The sequence below is a fragment of the Thamnophis elegans genome, chromosome 10 (genome assembly GCF_009769535.1).
Source record: "Thamnophis elegans isolate rThaEle1 chromosome 10, rThaEle1.pri, whole genome shotgun sequence".
In the NCBI taxonomy this organism is placed as follows: domain Eukaryota; kingdom Metazoa; phylum Chordata; class Lepidosauria; order Squamata; family Colubridae; genus Thamnophis; species Thamnophis elegans.
The window spans coordinates 50926856-50947931 of record NC_045550.1 but is presented as its reverse complement, the minus strand read 5'-3'; positions in this window follow the sequence as shown (position 1 = coordinate 50947931).

The following is a 21076-nucleotide window of genomic DNA, read 5'->3' as shown; positions in this document are numbered from 1 at the left end:
ATATCTATATTTATCCATCCATCCATCCATCCATCCATCCATCCATCCATCCATCCATCCATCCATCCATCCATCCATCCATCCATCCATCCATCTATCTATCTATCTATCTATCTATCTATCTATCTATCTATCTATCTATGTGTTTGTGTGTGTATGTTCCAGCATAACTCTGGAACGCCTTGAGCAATTTCAACCAAACTTGGTACATAGATGACTTACTCTCTGGAAACAAATACTATAGGGGTAAGAGATCCCTAACATCCCTCAGTGTGTGTGTTCTGTTAAGATACAGCTTGTTGGGCCTTAAAATGGCTTCTACTGTACTGCCTTAAAATGGATTCTTCTGCACAGCACAGTGCAGCTGCCATGGCAATGGCTTCACAGTACTCCACAAGAGGCTCCTTCTGGTAAGAGTGAAAATCCAACATTAGAAATTACGTTTATTGCGGACATTTCTCCCCTATAAATATATACCCAGGCAATGCCGGGTTATTGGTTAGTTTGATTATAAAGAATGAAATAAATCTGTAGGCATAAATTGTACTTTAGCATTCATGGTAATTCTTAGGTATAAGATGCAGGAAAAGACTAGGCATATCACAGTACCTTATCTTGCAGGAGGTACAAAATTGTATGTATTGCTGCCAGAGGCAAAAGAAAAGATAGTACCATATACAAAATCTATCTACACAGCCCATGTGATTTAATGATTAGGGTGTGGGCTAGCACCAAGGATATCTTGATTCAAGTCCACCCACTGGTACTCAGAAACTTACTTGGTGACTTTAGGCTAGCTGTTCAGCCTGACCTACTCCAAGAAGTTTCTGATGGTATAAATGAAGGGAGATCACTTCATAGGCCACCTTGAACTCCTAAAGTAAAGCACGGTATAAATCAATCAAACAAACTGGCAACTTACTTCAGAACTGGTAGAAATGAAAAAAGTAGTCTTCATAATTCAGGGATGTCACATAGCATTTAACATTGGCTGCCTTGCTGCCTGCCATTTTTCAGCCTTTATAACTGCCCTACTATGTGGTAATGTCAATCTTGGTTTATAACAAGCTTAGCCTCTGTTATTAGTTAAGATAAATTAATTACATCTCTAGGCTCATGAAAAATAGTAAATGTGATAATACGGGGAGAGAGTTTTTCCTCTGGAAAAAAATAATTGCAGAGGCATTTGGGGGCATCTGAGGTTTTTACCATTTCTCCATTGTAGACTATTACTACACTGAATTAGTGTGACATCTTCATGAGGCCATCAGAATCAACAAATGTGCAGACTTCATAGAAGCATTTTCTTCCCTGAGGATATATATAGCCATGTCCAGCTTTGATTTAATAGCATAATTCTGCAGTTAAATGTTCCTGTCTGATCTCTTCACATTTGGGGGTGGGGGTGAGGGGAATTTATATCTGCAGGGGAAAAATATGGAAGTTATTTGTCAGCTTGAACTATCTCAGCTTTTCTGTGTATCTAAAACATTAACTGAGATTCTGGCATAGGTTAAGCAAACAGAATGGATGCCAAATAACAACAATGAAAACTCCTTTAAATGTGTTTTAGTGCTTTTTAGGCTTTTAATTAATAATGAACAAGTTCCTATACCTTCAATCTTGAATAAGGTCAGACAGTTAGAGTAAAATGCAAGCTACTTCTCAAGGAACCTAAACTCAAGCTTTTGCAATGACATATCAGACATGTCACTGTAACCTTACACTTTGTGCCTATCTTCTCTTTTTTCCACTTACGTTTTAAGGCTAGCAATTGATTTGATGTGAATTCAAGTGATTCATCAATGGACTAAAAATGTGGCATACTGCAATCTTAGTACTTATCCTTCCTTCAACTGTCCTCAGAACTCTGGACGATTACATCTATAGCTGAAGTCCTATACGTTCTGCATTATTAAATTGTAGTATGTATAATTAAACCAATATCAAATAGGAAAGGGGACAATGATATGATCCATTACACTCAGCGAGTATGAAAGCTTCAAGGAGGGGGAAGGAATATTACTAGCATGTTTGTCAAGTAAGAGAGCCAACTTGCTATATGGGGTTTTGTAGGTTTTCAGAAATCCATCAAGCAGTGGTGCCCAAAATGTCTGCCTGCCTTCTGCAGAGTTTATTTGGCTTTTATACAGTTTTAACAAGTAAACAACAGTATTGTTTTTGGTTTACTCCCTCATTTTTCCCTTGTGAATCCAGAAGGCTATCCCAGCCAAGGTTGAATCTCACATAACTCCCTGATACAGCCTGTCTCTGCTCAGGGAGATAATGGACTAAAAGATAATCGGCCACTTGAGATCATGGCTGTAATGCGCATGTCTGTACGTAAATTTCCTTCTGCTAATTAGGTGAGCTTGTAGGTATCCAAGATAACCAGCTACTGAGATCATGGTAGCTTCCTACGCATGTCTTTACCTAACCTTACCTCTATTCTTTCAGGGTTTGGCAATATTAGATGGAGAGTCTACATTTGACTACATTTGACAATGTAACTCCCTTGGTGACATGAAGATACTTAACACCTTTGTTTAACCTATCACCATTATGTTTTAGACTTAGAACTTCACACAACCATAACTTGACTTGCAATCATTACTTGCTTAATTACAGTTTATCAAAGAAATTATAATTGATTGGATTTTTTTTTTTTAAAGGACAGAATGTTGACTTCACATAGTATATTAAGGTGACGTTGAACAGAGTTTAAGCCTAGTGGCTTAAAACAATGAGTGGGCATTGCCATTTGTAGTTTATGACCTATATCCACCTAAACTAACTATTTTCTGGATGGATGTACCCTTTATTGCCTGGTTCAGCTTACTTCACAGACATTTGAGATGGTGTGGGCCCTTTCACCATCCATGTATAAAATCTTGCTTGGCAAACAAAGAAGCAAGGAAATATATGTACACATGTGTGGAATAGAAATTCAGTATTACAGTAGTAAAGGTGGTTCTCAACATAAGACATGTAATGAGCCGAAGTGGCGCAGTGGTTAAATGCAGCACTGCAGGCTACTTCAGCTGACTGCAGTTCTGCAGTTCGGCTGTTCAAATCTTACCAGCTCAGGGTTGACTCAGCCTTCCATCCTTCCGTGGTGGGTAAAATGAGGACCTGGATTGTTGTTGGGGGCAATATGCTGACTCTGTAAACCGCTTAGAGAGGGCTGAAAGCCCTATGAAGCGGTATATACGTCTAACTGCTATTGCTATTGCTATTGCTAATTGAGCCATTAATTATGGTTGTAAATCTTGGTGGTTGATAAAGGAGTCATCAGGTGACTGCTAAGTGAGTCAGGAAGTGACTGCATCTTGCTTTAAATGAATGCATTTAAGCAAAAAGTGTGGACTTTAAGCAAACCTGTTGTACCCAATGCATTTCCCCCCAGAAACTGCCAAAAAAAGTTGTACATCATGGTCATATGACCATGGGACACAGAAAATGGCTTCAAATGTGGGCTGGATGCAAAGTGCCCCAACTCAACCACATGATGGATTGGGATCAACTGTCAGAGCCTTGATGTCAGGTCATAAGTACGTCTGGTGAGCTCCATTGTAACTCCATTGTAATTGTAACTAAGAGAGGTCATAAATTAAACACCATCTGTAATGGTAATTCTTTAAAAAAAAATTATTGAATAAACATTAAAAACATTGGACATATGGCTCTGTCATTTCCATATGTATTTTAACATAATAACAGATACAGTTTCTATTTATAGTACATATGGTAGCTACATTAATCTTATTAACATATTATCCTCATTTATATATTTATCTATGTATTATCCACTTCCAATTTTACAATACTCAAAATCTCCTGTTCCAACTCCTTTTCCTCATTTCCAACCATTGATACATTTTGTTTCAAATTTCATAATATTCTGTCTCATCTCTATTTTTGATTTCTAGTTTCATTCTGTCCATTTCTGCATAGATCAAAATTTTATTTATTACCTCTTCTTTGGTGGGGGTATCTCTGTTTTTCCAATTTTGTGTATATACCAATCTTGTTGTGGTTATCACAGGCAGCATTAAATATGTCACTCCTTTACTATATTTTTCTTTTATTATTCCTAATAGGAATAGTTCTGGTTTTAAATCTATCTTTTAGTCTAACATCTCTTCCAACCAAAAATCATTGGCTTTGTACATAACCACCACATTTGATAAAAAGATGCTAAAGCCAAGTTACATTTCCAGCACTGCAGAGATTGATTCTTATTCATTTTGCTAATCTTGTGGGAGGAAGATGCCACCTATAAAACATTTTGTACAAGTGGCAGGTGTTAGTTTTTTATTTCTCTCTCATAGATCTTGCTATTTGTCCAGTTCAATGTAATAACCAAAGTTCTTGGCCCACGTTACCCTGTAATGATAATTCTTTTGATCCATCTATTTTTCCTACTTTTCTAAATCTCTATTTAAATGCTCCTATTACAAAACCAGATTAGCTAAAACATAGTCATCCTTACTGCCATTCTGAAATTAAAGTGAAATTAGGATGAGGGTAGAAATACATTGTCTAATCCAAATGCTGAAAAAAGAAAGTCTAAGGTAACAGCAAACCACTTTTATACTGTTTATGACAAAAACAATATGTTGTGAGCCATTTAGAGTCATGTATCAGTCATTCAATCCATCAAATAAATAAAATACATATACATGGCATCATCAGGAATTCAGGACAATTCTAATTTTATGAGAAATTTGGGAAAACTGGGAATCAGTCACTTGACAGTTTGTTTCATATAGAGAACTGGAGGAGACAGCTGAGTTTCATTTCCTTCCTTCCTTTCTTCCTTATTCTATCCTCCCTCCCTCCCTCCCTCCCTCCCTCTATCTCTCCTTCACTCCCTCCTTTCCTTTTTTTATTTTTGAGACACTGCCTTAATTAGCTAACTAGAAAGGAAGCAGGGAAATTCTTCTTACGGTTTCCAAGATTCTGTATTTACACCAAGAAGTCCAAAGCATTAAGGATATTTTATTGAAGTCAGTCTCATTTTGGCTTTTGAGGTCCTGCCAGCTACACAAGGCCTGATAACCTTAACATATAAATTGCAAAAGTGAAAAGTTAGCAGTTGTTCAAATGGAGAAACAACTGGACTTACTATAAATGATAAAAGAAGAGTGGAGTCATTATTTGGACAAAAATAAATAGCTGTTAAAACCTAATAAAATAGCAGAGTTGGAAGGGACTTTGGAGGTCTTCTAGTCCAACCCTCTGCCTAGGCAGGAAACCCTATACAATTTTAGACAAATGGCTATCCAACATCTTCTTAAAAACTTCCAGTATTGGGGCATTCATAACTTCTGGAGGCAAGCTGTTTCACTTATTAATTGTTCTAACTGTCAGGAAATTTCTCCTCAGTTCTAAGTTGCTTCTCTCCTTGATTAGTTTCCACCCATTGCTTCTTGTTCTACACTCAGGTGCCCTGGAGAATAGTTTGACTCCCTCTTCTTTGTGGCAACCCTGAGATATTGGAACACTGCTATCATGTCTCCCCTCATCCTTCTTTCTATTAAACTAGACATACCCAGTTCCTGCCACCATTCTTCATATGTTTTGTCTCCAGCCCCCTAATCATCTTTGTTGTTCTTCTCTGCACTCCACATCTTTTCTACATCATGGCAACCAAAACTGAACGCAGTATTCCAAGTGTGGCCTTACCAAGGCATTATAAAGTGGTATTAACACTTCACATGATCTTGATTCTATCCCTCTGTTTATGTACCTAGAACTGTGTTGGCTTTTTTGGCAGCTGCTGCACACTGCTGGCTCATATTTAAATGGTTGTCCATTAGGTTTCATAGTTACAACTATTGAGCAAGGTACCACCTATACTGTACCTGTGCATTTCATTTTTCTTGCCTAAATGTAGAACCTTATGCTTTAATAAATGCCTTGAATACAATAGCAACGTTGAGCATCCAAAAATAGGGCAGATCATACTGAAAACTGGAAGTAGAAACCAAACATGAATTATTTCTCATCTTCTTTCTCTTTCTCTTGAAGAATAAAAATCAATTACCATTTTAAAGTTCCTCATACCATTAAACTGCTTATTGGATAAAGTGTACATTGAAATGGTTTGTCCTCCATTTATCATTTAAGTACAATTAGAAGATCACTATAGAGATTTGAGAGTGGTCAAGCACAGCAATTACCAAATGATCCAATCATTTGAGAGCTCTTTCATGAAGAATTATGGATTTGAAGTGCAAAGTTCACTGCAGAAGTCTCTTTTATCAGTCACTGCTGTTTCTCCATAATTTTATATTGTATAATAACAAGCCACAGATCTGTGCAATAATGAACATTTGCTTGGAGTTTTTCTATATGTACTTCTCCAACTGTATCTTAGTATCAGCTTCTTTACCTTGCTGCAGATCCACAGTTTAACAGAGTTGGAAGGGACCTTGGAGGTCTTCTAGTCCAACCCCTGTTCAGTAAGGAAACCCTATACCATTTCAGACAAATGGATATCCAGTCTTCTTAAACATTTCCAGTGTTGGAGCATTCATAACTTCTAAATGCAAGTTGTTCCACTGATTAATTGTTCGAACTGTCATGAAATTTCTCCTTAGTTCTAGGTTGCTTCTCTCCTTGATTAGTTTCTATCCATTGCTTCTTGTTCTTTGCTGCACCTCTTAGATATTGGAACACAACTGTCATGTCAGCCTCAGTCCTTTTTTCATTAAATTAGACATATCCTATTCCAGCAATGGTTATTTATATGTTTTAGACACCAGTCTCTAATCATCTTTGTTACTCTTCTCTGCACTCTTTCTAGAGTCCCAGCATGCTTTTCTCTATCATTGCAAGTAAAACTAGATGCAATCTTGCTTTTAACATAGTGACTGTTGCATTTTTTCACTGGGGAAGTTTCGTATATCTTAGGACTTATGGTCTTTAAGAATGTTAATAAGAGTTACTTCTTTTTCTATAGACATCAAAACAACAGAAATCTAACAAGGGCATAATTTACCATAGATTTGATCTATATGTTGCAGTATTTTTTTCACATCAGCCAACAGGATCAAAAACTATTATTTTTTGGCCGTCTTGGCAGATAAACAAATATTCAATGCCCATTAATTTTAATGAGTTTTTAAAAACTGTCCAGATTGTTTAATAGCTGAGATAAGCACTCATCTAAACTCGGAAAGCTGGAAAGTATTGGATTAGTGAAAGCTGTCCCTCAAGATCATATATTGATTTTCTTAAAAGCATTTTTTTCCAGTTAACAATGCAAGAATCAAATGTAACCATGCATTGAGCTAAATGTGAAGGATGAAGGAAATGCTGGCAATGAAGTACAAGATCTTGGATAGTCTGGGGAAGTTGAAGCAGATGGTTTTTGTTTAAAAAAAGATCTATATTGAATTAAGCTTTGCGGCACAAAGTGCAGACAACTGAATTTAAATGGGGATATTGTTAAGAATTCAGCTTCCAAATATTAAATATTATGTTGTTAAAGAGATAGTCATATTATTTTTAGTTTGGATGAGATAGCTAAAATATGAGCTTCAGCTGCAGAGTGGAACAGAAATATAAAATTGGGATGGAGCAGCAAGAACTGCATTGATGTTTTGGTATGTTAGGGGACCATGCTCCATAATGCAATGCTCAAAGTTAGGTTAAAATTAATTTACTAAAATATAATTGATCTTATTGCTCTTTCACCATCTTTTAGCAATTTTTCCATCAGTCACTTTCAAGTAAATTAGTAACTATTTTTATTAATCTCAGAGTATGACGCTCAAAGGGTTTTTGGGCCACAAGGTGCTCTGTGGCCTTGACTGACCCTTCTTTGCCCTCAGACTCACAATACATCCTCTTAGAACCTGAAAACCTAAACTCCTAATTAAACTCTGGCTCACAGAATTCTTCACTACTTACTAAAGAGGTTTGGAACATAGTTCAGCAGCTTCTGAAGCACCACAAGGGTCTGATTCATGACCTCAATGCTAGGAATCAGAGTGTGAAACATTAATATGATGTTGCCTATCCGTCCCACAATGTGGGAATGCAACCATTAAATTACACAGGAAAAAGGAAAGTGATATCTCCTGGAGGTAGAGCTGGCATAGACAGTATGTTGCTTTCCAGATATTTTGGATTTTACCAAATTTTATCATTCACAAATTAGAAGAAGTCAAATAGGTCATCTAATCTTCTGCTCAATCCAAGGATATACTGAACCATCTCTGCCAAATGGCCATTCATGCCCCACTTGAAAACCCCCAGTGAGGATCATCCATCACTATTTTACCTAGGCTATTCCATTGTTGCTATCTCTCCTATTTCCCCTGAATGTGGTGACACAGTGGTTAGAATGTAATATTTCAGGCTAACTCTGTCCTCAGCCTGCAGTTTCAGTCCTGATGGGCTCAAGATTAACTCAACCTTCCATCCTTCTGAGATCATTACAGTGAGGATCCAGATTGTTGGAGGCAATAAGATGAGATTGTAAGCATATTGTAAACACTATAGAGAGTGTTGTAAAGCACTATGGGGAGGTATATATGTCTAAGTGCTATTGCTATTTCTGCTAATGTGAACATGTTAGTTCTTGTTTTATGCTCTAGCAATGTTGTATAAAATTAATACTACAACGAGAGCCGAGGTGGCGCAGTGGTTAGAGTGCAGTACTGCAGGCCACTTCAGCTGACTGCTATCTGCAGTTTGGCAGTTCAAATCTCACCGGCTCAAGGTTGACTCAGCCTTCCATCCTTCCAAGGTGGGTGAAATGAGAACCCAGACTGTGGGGGCAATATGCTGACTCTGTAAACCGCTTAGAGAGGGCTGAAAGCCCCATGAAGCAGTATATAAGTCTAACTGCTAACTAACTAAACTAAACTAAACTAAACTAAACTAACTAACTAACTACTTAAGACTAAATACGCAAAACTCCAACTGAACACCATTGCACAACATTCGACTATTCACACTGAAAATCAAAGATCTTGCTTTGTTCCACACACTCTTTGTGATTAAGTGACATATAATTCCATGATCTGTAATGCAGTATTGCTGTATGCATTTTTACTCAGAATTAAGTCCAATTAATTTCTGTGGGAAATATTACCAGGTAAGAATGCACATTTTCTTTTCTTGTTTTGCTTTTTCTTACTTAAGACTCATTGCAATGTAAGAAAGACATATACTGCAATTAAAAGAAGCTTCAGAGTACAATTTATTTGGTCAGTTTTACAATGGCTGACATGTTCCTTGGTAAATGGGATTGTGTTTTAAGAGAGTGTCACTAATTGCCTTTCACACATGGTGATGACTAGGCTAATTTAGTAGAAGCTATTAAAAGAAAGAGGTATTTAAACAAGTAATGCTCTATTCCCACAGCAGCAGAAGTCTTAATATCATTGGTGAACATTCAGAGTAATGCCAAGCAATGGATTGTTCCTGAATTAATGCTTCCTTTCTGGTAATTAGATGGTTAGTTGATTGGTTGATTGATTAAACATATTTAACCCTAGATTTATAAAAATGATCAGGGATTGCAAAGATTTGTTATACATTATGGGTCAAAAGTGATGACAAAGTAATTGGGAAATGCTACCAGGTTGATTCACACAGAGATGTAAGATTCATCATTGCTTTTACTTTATGGTGCTCCATGGGTTGATAGAAATTTTAACCTCTTCTATTGGACCTTGTCTGAATTTGTATAGCTAAGGAGAATCAGAAATGGTTAATATTTTCATATAAAATTGGCACAAAATCCCAGGGTTGAAAATGAAACTAAGAAATTAAAAACAAACAAACAAATAAACAAACAAAAAATCTCAGCATTCTGGAAGAAGGCTATCATAAATCAATTCCAAATTATATTATTGATAAACAAAACAGTTACACTCACATTAATTAATTAATTAATTAATTGATTAATTAATTAATTCATTCATTTAAACCACCTAACAGCCAAAACTCTTTGGGCAATTTACAATAAACAAACCAAAAAATAATTTAATTTGAGTTAAAACATACTTGACAAAGTCAAATAAAGTACAAAATTTAAAAACAAATAGTACATCCTAGGCAGCAGCAAGGCAGTCAACAAATCTGAAACAATATGAATTCAAATATGATTAGCATATAATTAAAATATGTTTACAAAGCCTGGGCAAATAGACAATGAAATGATGCTAATATGGTTTCTCCTCTCTGGGGAGAAAATTCTATAAATAAGTTGCTGACATACAAAGTCTCCCTCAGTGGTGGGGATATTATTTTTTTACTACTGATTCTGTGGGCGTGGCTTAGGGACTTGGGAGGCAGAGAATAGATGAAGGTGGGCTAGTCAGAGGTGGTATTTACCGGTTCTCTGAACTACTCAAAATTTTCACTACCGGTTTTCCAGAACTGGTCAGAACCTGCTGAATACCACCTCTTGTCTCCTTCCCTTGCACAGACTCACCTCATCACCTTTGGTGGAGAGACCTAGATTGAAAATGTAAAATCTTAAATACATCTAAGTTGTTACTAAGGGTTTAATTTGATTTGAAAGTTTTATCTGTTCTTCCACTTCACTTCACTTCCAATAATGTTACCTCAGACTTTACTGTATTTTACTTGAAACTTTGCATGCTATGCCAAATTCTAATGTATTTTGTTTACTGTTGGTTTAGCACAGTGTGTTAATTCAGTCCTGTGACTTCTAAGCAATGGTTTGAACAAGATGAACATTATTATTTTTTGTCTAACCAAGAAGAACAAGAAAAGAATATATGGTGGCTACATGGCTCTGTCACCAGTGATGCTTTTTTTCTTTTTCTAGTGAAGGTTGAGGATTTAACATCTGATTTGCTCTCTAATGTATGTATGTATGTATGTATGTATGTATGTATGTATGTATGTATGTATGTATGTATGTATGTATTAGAGAGAGCCCCAAGAAAGCAAAAAAAAAAAAACACCTTTTCTTTTCTTGTTCTTCTTGGTTAGACAAAAAATAATAATGTTCAACACACACACACACACACACACACACACACACACACACACACACACGCTGTGAGGGAGATTTACCCCTTTCCAAAATCAGTTACGATAAAATAGACCAAAGTGTTCTGAAGTTATGAGCCATGGTGGTGCAATGGTTAGAATGCAAAACTACAGGCTACTTTTGCTACCTGCTGGCTGCCTGCAGTTTGGCAGTTCAATTTTCACTGGCTCAAGGTTGAGTCAGCCTTCTATCCTTCTGAGGTCAGTAAAATGGGGACCAAGATTGTTGGGGGCAATATACTGACTCTGTAAACTGTTTAGAGAGGGCTGTGAAATGGTATATAATCTAAATGCTATTGCTATTCTGAAGTTATAAAAGGTACATTGAAGGAGCATTCATTGTGATTCATGGCTTAATGTTGGATATGAATAAGCCATTATGTTCAACAACCCAGTATATTCAACAATGCTCCATAATGTATGAACCCACAACTGGCATTTTAAGAGGCCTGAACCACATGTGTCTTGTAAAAATCAGCTGCCTATTGTCTGTTAAAAGCTATTTAGCTGAGGTAGCACAGTGGTTAGAGTGCAGTACTTCAGGCTAGTTCAGCTGACTGATAGCTACAGTTCAGCAGTTGAAATCTCACTGGCTTAAGGTTGACTCAGCCTTCCATCCTTCTGAGGTGGGTAAAATGAGGACCCATATTGTTGGGGGAATTATGCTGACTTTGTAAACCACTTATAGATGGCTGTAAAAGCACTATGAAGTAATTTATAAGTCTAAGTGTTATTGCTATGGCTATTTGATCTCAGTGGATAATTTATCAGTGGCCTCATGATGGTGAATAGAACCAATCCATTTTTTCTTCTATGACTTACTTCTACTATTCCACAGTCATAGTTATTCACTAGACTATCAGCAGAATAAATAATAAGATATTTATGTCAGTGTGGTCTGTAGTTTCAGGTTGTCTTACCCTTTTTTGAATTTTGAATGTGTTTTGTGGGAATTCTGACATATGGCTGCCCTGGTGGCATAGCCAGTCAAAATGTCATTTATCAGTAAGCAAACTAGTGAAAGTGATCAACATTCCCTAAGTATTTTAAATAGTGCTTTGAATCCTAGCTATGTAGCATATGGTGAAATATTTGTATCTATAAATCAATTTAAAAAATGAAAGAAAGAAGACAGTAATATTCCTGGTTCTTAAGCATAATAATGTATTAATTCAGGTAAAAATAGCGAGTGATAATTAGTTAAATGAGATTTTTATCATTGATGAATAATCATGTTTTTGATTAGTCTCATAAATGTATATCTATTTGGATCATAACAAGTGTTTCTCATTAAAATTGTATAATTTTAATGATGGACTGGAAATTAATAGACGTTATTTCATTGGAGTGAAAAGTCCACTAAAAGGTAAAGTTATAATGAAATGCATACTAAAATGGTTTGGGGGTTTCTAATAAAGCAATATATGTGTAGAAGTAATATATATGGTTTTCATTATCTAGATCCCAGAGGTAGAATCTTTTGTATTGTAGCCAGTATCATTAGGGAAAACATATTATTGTCCCCATATCTTACATTTGGAGAAAGTGCAATCCTAAACATATTTCGATATTCAAATGGATACTTTTTAATCAAGTAAACTACCATGTTTCCCGAAAATAAGACAGGGTCTTATTTTATTTTAATAAGCTCTTGGCCTTATTTTTGGGGAGGTCTCATTATTTTTGAGGTGCAGGAGGAGGCAAATGTGGTCACCTGATGGCTGCTGCTGTGTTGTAATCTTTTCAGGTTTATTTTTTGGGGAGGCTTATATTAGCATATGCACTCAAAAGCCCAATTGGGCTTATTATCTGGGGAGGTCTTATTTTCAGGGAAACTGGGTAATTAGTTAAAATATAATTTAAAATGTTTTAATATTTCTGATTTATTCACATTCCTATTTATTGGACTAAATATATTAAATATATTTGAATTAAAAATATATTCTTCAGGATATAGTAAGCCCTGTTCAGATGCTCTGAATCTGGACTGACTTTTATGCATGTGTGGGTTCCTATATGATTCTGCATTATTGGGATCCCAACTCAAATAAAAACCATTGCTAATTCAATTGAAGACTTTTCTAAAGACATTAATATGGAACACTGAAATGGTTTTTTTAAAGCTGTTGAGATTGTAAATGCCAATTTTCATTTTAAAGAAAAATGAGTTTCAGGTTGAACAGACAACTAGACAATTTTTCTTTAACTTACATTCTCTAGATCCTTTGAAATAACAACTTCCATGTTTCCTAATTAGCATATTCTGCTAAACATGCTAGCTGTGAATTCTGGAACTATATTCTCAATACATTTAGATAACAAAACATTGACGAATGCAAAACCATTCTTTTTCCATTTTGTGTGATGACACCTAATATTTTTCTTTGCCTTTCTGAAAAATTGCACATATATAAATTAATATCCTGATCCAGGACTATTTCAGAATTCTTCTGAGATATCAAAGACAGTCAGAAATGAGGATGACATTTTAGATATAATGAATGGATTCATTTGTACCTGAAATAATGTTCTCTTGGGAAACTTAAATGAATAGATATCCAACCTAATACATAGGTATTAGAGATGAAATCTCCTCCTATCGAATTCTCACAATGATTTTACCACAGTGAAAAAGTTCTTTAGAACTTCTAAATGAGTATTCATTATAATGTACTTGCTTTTGAAACGGTTAAAAACATTCTACAAATATAATGTATTATTCATATATACCCATTAAGGTGGAACAAATAATGGATGGTTCTCGTTTATCGAGAAGTCTATTTTGCTGACACAGTAAAACCTTGACGTAGAAAATGTATCCCAGGTATAGTCAAAAATGATGAAACAGCCACCATGGAAATGCAGCAAGCCAGCCCAGTGCTTTTGAAGTTGCTTCAGTCAGCATCAATAGTTACCTTTATTGCACTTTTATTCCTGAGATCTTGGGAAACTCAATAGAGGAAGCTAAGAACCAAATAAACAAACTATATTTTTGAGTCCGAGGTATGAAACGTAAAATTATTTTTTTTAAAAAAATGAAATAAAGCTCAGTAGGGCAATTGGCAGCCTCAGGGCTTCATGGTATTCTGAATCTCTTGTTTCATTAGCCCCCAAAAGCCTTCCAGCCACAATTGCTTTAGAAAAAAAAGTGATCTGGCTTTACACAATTTTGACTTAGGAAGCAGAATCATAATGTAAATCCTTTAAAAAAAGGGAGTCTTAATTTAGTTTAATAAACAAACAACTCCTTATTTAAAGAAGGCTAGAAAATGAATTCATGACATTGTTCTGTAAACAGTAACTTTTCTACTCTGATACTCAACCCCTTTCCAAGATGTTAAAAGCAGTTCACTACCATCAAAAACATGGCTTGAGCCCCTTTTGTTTGAGTGTCTGGAGATGTCAATGTTTATTTTTGTGGTACACTGCCCAGAGTCTCATTGCTTAACTGGCTGGTGCTTATCAATTTAAATAATAATAGAGATTGGGTAGCCTTATAAATGTGTGGAATAAATGTATGCATGCATGGATGTACTAAGAATTCTCAACAATATTGATTCTGAAAACGAAAGCTCTCTTCTTTGCATTTAGCTCTTTTCCACCTTTATCTGACATCTATAAGGAAATCAGGAATAAATATAAGCAATGATAACTATCAACTGGAAAGTTCTAATTTTTCCTTGGGTCACTTTCTGATACTGTGTCAGAGTGTGTTGCAGAAAAATCAACTCAATATGGATAACTGATTCAGCTGGATTAATTAACTTCTTTATATACATAATAACAGATGAATAAATGTACAATACCAATAGTAGATTATTTCAATCTACTAGAAGTTACAAGCAGAACACAAGCAGGAGAGAACAGTTTGTTTCATTTCAGAGCAGACAGAGTAGTTTCATTTGCAGCACAGAGTTTCTCAGCACAACACAGAGCTGCAGAGCTAAACCATGCCCGATCTCCAACCTGTTTCAACTCCCACTGGCTGATCTGTTACCACACCTATTCATTTGCTGACCTTGTTACCATGTCTCTCCCAGTCATGAATATTCTAACATACTGGAAGTCTGTTTTGGCTAGGATTTGCTACAGCATCTTCTTTCATTTCTGCATCTAAATGCTGAAAATTATAAGGGATCTTATGTAATAATGAAATAATCAAGGGAAGATACAACAGCTCTATCAATTACAGTTCTAAAAAATTGAACAGAGATTCTCATTCTCATTTGTCACTAGACCCAACCATGGCTGAGCCCTGGGGAAGACAAGAGTTTCCAGAATGAACTATTGTCCCCCCCCCCGACCAGACGTTTGCCTAGCCCTCCTTTTTTATTCTTTAACACATTCCACCAGCATCCTGTCACTTCAGATGTCATTTTGCTGATATGTTTGCTGGGCCAATGTGATTTGCCTCTTGGCAATTAACTTACTTATCTCTGGTTACTGTCCGCTGGTCCTTGTCTGATTTCAAAGTTGACTTCCTTATCTCTTTTGCTTACTTACATGTGCTCATCCTTTGGTAGGGTCAAATTTTGGTCATTCTACTTCAGCTACTTTCCCCAAAATTGTAGTCCATGTAACAAGACTAAGGCTGGAAAATCTGCTCCTTATTTTATCACCACTTCGACCAGGAAAGATATAGTTGAACTATTCTGAGGAAAACATCCATAGATAAGATAAGGCTATTAAGTCCAGGTAAGTTATTTTCAGACTGTGGGCTTATTTGTACTGATATCCTTACAGAGATGTTTCTTTATTAGAGTTAAAAAGTTAAATGGCTCTTAGAAAAATAAAATATTTTTTTTTAAAACCAAAAACTCCCCAAAACATTTCTGATGGATTTGAAACTGCCACGTTATATATATAACCCTTTACATTTGTTATTGCCATTGTTATTGTTTGTAATATTGTGATTATTATGCCTACATATATGTTCATTTTAATATCCTGTGTGTGTCTGTGTGTATGTGTCTGTGTGTTTCTGTGTGTGTGCATATGTTCAATCTCATACTCTGTGTGTGTGTGTGAGAGAGAGAGGGGGGGGGAGTAAGGGTATATGTTTAGGAATATCAGATATAGGAATAATAAAAAATTGCTTTCCTGGGTCAGAAAGGTGGAATGGCAGAGAAGAGGGAAAATTTGTTGAATAGAATAGCAGAGTTGGAAGGGACCTTGGAGGTCTTCTAGTCCAACCCCCTGCTTAGGCAGGAAACTCTACATCACTTCAGACAAATGGTTATCCAACATCTTCTTAAAAACTTCCAGTATTGGAGCATTCACAACGTCTGGAGGCAAGTTGTTCCACTGATTAATTGTTCTAAGTATCAGGAAATTTCTCCACAGTTCTAAGTTGCTTCTCTCCTTGATTAGTTTTTATCCATTGCTTCTTGTCCTACACTCAGGTGCTTTGGAGAATAATTTGATTCCCTCTTCTTTGTAGCAGCTCCTGAGATATTGGAACACTGCTATCATGTCTGCCCTAGTCCTTCTTTTCATTAAACTAGACATACCCAGTTCCTGCAACCGTTCTTCACATGTTTTAGTCTCCAGTTCCCTAATCATCTTTGTTGCTCTTCTCTGCACTCTTTTTGGAGCCTCCACATCTTTTCTACATCGTGGTGACCAAAACTGAATGCAGTATTCCAAGTGTCGCTTTACCAAGGCATTATAAAGTGGTATTAACACTTCACGTGATCTTGATTCTATCCCTGTTTATGCAGCCTAGAACTGTATTGGCTTTTTTGGCTGCTGGCTCATATTTAAATGGTTGTCCACTAGGACTCCAAGGTCCCTTTCACAGTTACTACTGTTGAACAAGGTACCACCTATACTGTACTTGTGCATTTTGTTTTTGTTGCCTAAATGTAGAACCTTACTCTTTTCACCATTGAATTTCATTTTATTAGATAGTGCCCAATGTTCAGGTTTCTCAAGATCCTTCTGTATCTTGAGCCTGTCTTCTGGAGTGTTGGCTATTCCTGCCAGCTTGGTGTCATCTGCAAATTTGATAAGTTCCCCTTTTATTCCCTCATCCAAATCATTGATGAAGATGTTGAAAAGTACTGGGCCCAAAACAGAATCTTGGGGTACTCCACTGCATACTTCCCTCCCCGTAGATGCAGTTCCATTGAGGACTACACGTTGAGTGCGGTTGGTCAGCCAGTTACAAATCCATCTGGTGGTGATGCTGTCTAATCCACATTCTTCTACTTTATCTAGTAGTAGGTTATGGTCTACTTTATCAAATGCCTTACTGAAGTCCAAGTAAACTATATCGACGGCATTCCTCTGGTCCACTAATTTTGTCACATTATCAAAGGATGCAATAAGATTAGTCTGGCATGATCTGTTTTTGACAAACCCATGTTGGCTTTTGGCTATTACTTTGTTTGCTTCTAGGTGTTCGCTAATTCGTTGCTTGATTATCTTTTCCAGAATCTTTCCTGGTATTGAGGTCAGGCTGATAGGTCTGTAGTTTCTGTAGTTTTCCCCCTTTTTTGAAGATGGGAACCACATCAGCTCTTTTCCAATCCTCTGGTAGTTCCGCAGTGCTCCAGGATGTCTGAAAGATATAGTTCATTGATTCTGAGATCTCATCTGCCAGTTCCTTGAGAACCCTGGGGTGTAATCCATCTGCTCCTGGTGATTTGAACTCGTCTAGTATAGACATGTGCTCACTTACCATTTTCTTCCCTATTTCAACTTGTGTTCCTAATCTGATTTTTGTGGTGCTGTTTTTGATAGGTTGGACTGTTTTATCCCTTTGTGTAAAGACAGATGCAAAACATGAATTAAATAGTTCTGCTTTCTCCCTGATGCTTGTCACCTTCTTGCCACTTTCTCCCAGCAATGGACCAATTGTTTCCTTAACTTTTTTTCTTGTTTTTAACATGTTGGAAGAAGCTTATTTTGTTATTTTTTTACTTTTGTGGCAAGCCTTTCTTCATTGTGAGCCTTAGCTTTCCTCACTTCATCTTTACAGGCTCTGGCTATTTGCTGATATTCTGCCTTAGTTATGTCCCTCCTTTCCACTTTTTATACTTATCTTTTTTGTCTTTCAATTTGTCAAAGAGTTCTTTATGTAGCCATGCTGATTTCTTTTGGGAGGTGTTATTTTCCTTCTTCATTGATTTTGTGATAGACTGGGCTTTTATAATCTCATTTTTCAAAATTTCCCAAGCTTCTTGAGCTGTTTTCCTCTTGAGGATTCTCATCGTGGAATGTTTCCTAAGCTGTCTCTACATTTATTGAAATTAGCTCTCTTAAACTCCAAGACTCTAGTTTCACTTTGTTCTACTACTTGTGTTTGCATAATGTTGAATTCCAATATTGCATGGTCACTTGCCCCCAGGGTTCCTGTGGCTTCAACACCTTCTATCATTTCCTCTCTGTTAGTGAGAATTAAGTCCAATATGGCTGATCCCCTTGTTCCCTTCTCTACTTTTTGGGAAACAAAGTTTTCTGCTAGGTTTGTTAGGAACCTGTTGGATCTTCCATATGGTGCAGAGTTTGTTTCCCAGTTGATGTCAGGGTAGTTACAATCCCCCACTACTATTGTGGTGTGCTTCCTACATACCTTAGTTAGTTCACTAGCAAAAAGTTCTACTTCCTCTGCTTGATTGGGTGGCCCGTAGTATAGACCTATGGCAATGTCATTTCCCCCCCAACCTTTAATATATTTTAAATCTTTCTGCATTCTATTTGTCAGTTTACAGCAATTTGCACTCCTTATTAATTATGTTTGTGGCAATCACATTTGGTATTCAACAATAATCATAGCAACATTCATAGAAAAAAATATTTTTCCTTAAAATAGATTGATTGCAACCACATTGAGATGGAGATTCCTGTGTCTGAACATTTAGAAATCTTATTCAAATCTATTCAAGGAAGACGATGATTCTTTTATTGAATCAGATCATCTGTCAATCCAGAATGTTACTTTCAACATTGAGTAGCAACATTTTGGAACATTTGGACATCTGGAAGAGTCCTATCATTCCAAAACCAAAGCTGGAGAAGCTAGGCATTATTCTGGAAACTTTATACATGAATAATGTATTTTCTATCTCTGAAATAAAGCCTGCCTTCAACAATTAAAACTCTGACCTTATCAATCAATCTAGTAACCGAAGTACCTACAAATCAGATGCTTGTAAGTTAAGCAGTTCATAATTATTTTAAGGTGAGGGTTTCTACACTGCTGACCAAGATTAATCTCAATGTTTTCAGACATTAAAAAAATAAGGAAACAATTGGGAAGAAAAAGTAGCAAGTAACATCTTGAACAAAAGAAGAGTACACATATTTTCTAGCTTTTATCTCCTTCTCTATTCTGTTGCTTTCACGTAGTGTATAGTGTAGTATTTAGGATGCCATTCCATTTTGTAAAATTAGTTTTAGGCATGTGAAATATAACAGAAGGCAATTATATTATTTTTTCTTCAACCAGTTGTATGTCTTGATTCAGCTCTGTGATGGGTATAGTCAGATGTTATAGGTCTGTGAAGGTGAACACATGGCACTCATGCCACAGGTGACATGCAGAACCCCCTCTGTATGCATGCCAGTTGTCGCCCCAGCCCAGCTCCACTGCACATGTGCACATACCTCCTGCCATTCTTTGGGTCCCACCGCACATGCACAGGGGGCGGGGCACATGCAGTGGTGTGCATGAGCATGCATGGAGGGAGGGCGCATACACAGGGAGGCACTCACATTGAATTTTGGGGGCTTGCGCAGCCCCTCCCCACGGGGCCTGGAAAGCCTACTGAACCAACCTGGAAGTCAAAAATTAGCAAGAGGGAGGCAGGGCACATGTGTGGGGAAGGGAAAGTACGAGGGGGGTCATGAAGGGCTGGGGCGCATGCGCTGAGGGCTGGGGCATGCAGGGGGGGTCACACACACATTGCATGAAAGGTTAGCCATCACTGTTATAGGGTTAGAAATAATTCAGCATAGAGGCCTCTAGAAAGCAATGGTTGAATGCTTCTGAGTGCATATTAATAATCACCTTATTTACTTTAGGAAAGCTTGTTAGAAATAGCCATGCAAGTTGTTATTTTGTATATTCCTATGACTACAATAAAAATAATGTCAATTTTACCCATAGCTTGCACCACAGATATTGAACAACACACAATTTTTAAATTTCTCTATTCTTACTGCTAATCAACTGCCAGTGAAGATAATTTTAATTTAATTTTTGATTTGATCCTAGATCCTTATGTCAATACTGCTATCACTTGGTAAATACAAATGGAACCTTCAAATGAATATTGATTTGTGTTACTTTTAGGTTGTTGAGAGAGTTTTCAAATATATTAAAAACAGCAAGTTATAAGAACAATTCAGGACAATTATCTATGTATTCATAAGAGGGATTTTTTCCCCACCTATTGAAAATTCTGAAAAGATGTAGGTGTCATAATGACAATTTATATCATTAGGATATAACTCTCTCTGAGATAATTAGCTCTTTCTTATTTTTAATCTTAGTAAATTGGATAAATATTATGAAACGGAAATACCAAGATTCTATAGATGTTTTCATCTGCTGTTGGCATGTTAATTAAAATATCTGCATAAGTATTCTATTATTTGCAAATCTGAAAGTAGTTGAAATACTGCTAAAAAATGTTAAAAGCTGAAAATTCAGTAAAAAGAAACCAGTTATTAGGGACATTTGACGGCTAGGAAAATCCAAGATTGAAATATAAGATTGTAGAAGACAATGTTGTTGCACCTAAATTATTGTGGACATTTTTATAATGGTAACCTGTTCCATAGGGAAAAAAAATGTATCATATTGTCATAATTTTTGGTTAGCAATAAGCAAGCTGTGGCTTGCCAAGTTGTCTCCTTTTTCCCTGGAGGAGAAATTGTCAGTGCTTGGGTCTCTGTTATAAAAGGACACATTGTTTTCAAAGTAACCTAGTTTAAATTTTATTAGGGCTTTGTCTACTGAAGCCAAGACTTTAAACATAGATACAGCTCCTTTGGCATCTGCAGGTGACATCACAGATGTCATAAC